The sequence below is a fragment of the Gekko japonicus genome, unplaced genomic scaffold (assembly GCF_001447785.1).
Source record: "Gekko japonicus isolate JY-2015 unplaced genomic scaffold, Gekko_japonicus_V1.1 scaffold2374, whole genome shotgun sequence".
NCBI classification, from domain to species: domain Eukaryota; kingdom Metazoa; phylum Chordata; class Lepidosauria; order Squamata; family Gekkonidae; genus Gekko; species Gekko japonicus.
Window position 1 is genome coordinate 24,585 of NW_015168116.1, and position 668 is coordinate 25,252.

Here is a 668-nt window from a genome sequence, read left to right on the forward strand (position 1 = left end):
GTGGTTTCATTGTTCATTCAGGCTGTTGTTGCAACTGGAAGTTCAAGGTCCAGGGATGGGTTTGTGTGGAATTGAGGTTTGTGAAGGGGAAAATGGCCACAGAGCATTTGTAGCATCGGGATGGGTCTCCTTGGGAAGCTGCACTCTTTGTGCAATTAAGGTGTCTTTTCTGAGTTCATCTGGGCTGGCAGGACTCCTTAATAACATGGACCTTGCTGCTGCCTCTATTATCCTTTTCCAAATTATCTCTGGTGTCCTATGGCTTTGGGTGTGTCATTTCTCCCTCAGAAGCTGCAGATAATATGCACATCTGAAGTGAATTCCATAGCGTTCTGTGGCATCTGCACCTACCATTGAAAAAGAGCCCACGGAGATCTGGCATTTCCAATGTGCAATGTCTAAAGGAACCCTCTTCTTTGGCCCACTGGAGGTTGTTTCTCCATGCAGGCTTTTTTAGTAGTGTGTGTGCGTGTACACACCCAATGTGAGGCATCAAAAGTTGCTAAACTAATGGCAAGGTGAACCTCTGAGCTGGATTGCTGCCCACTGTGAGAGCAAGTGGTTGTGTTGTGTTCCACTATAATCTACCTCTTGGCAGGCTCGATCATACTGGGCCCCCTGAGCAAAACATGGGCCCCCTGAGTAAAAAGTTGTTAGCTACGGGCCTG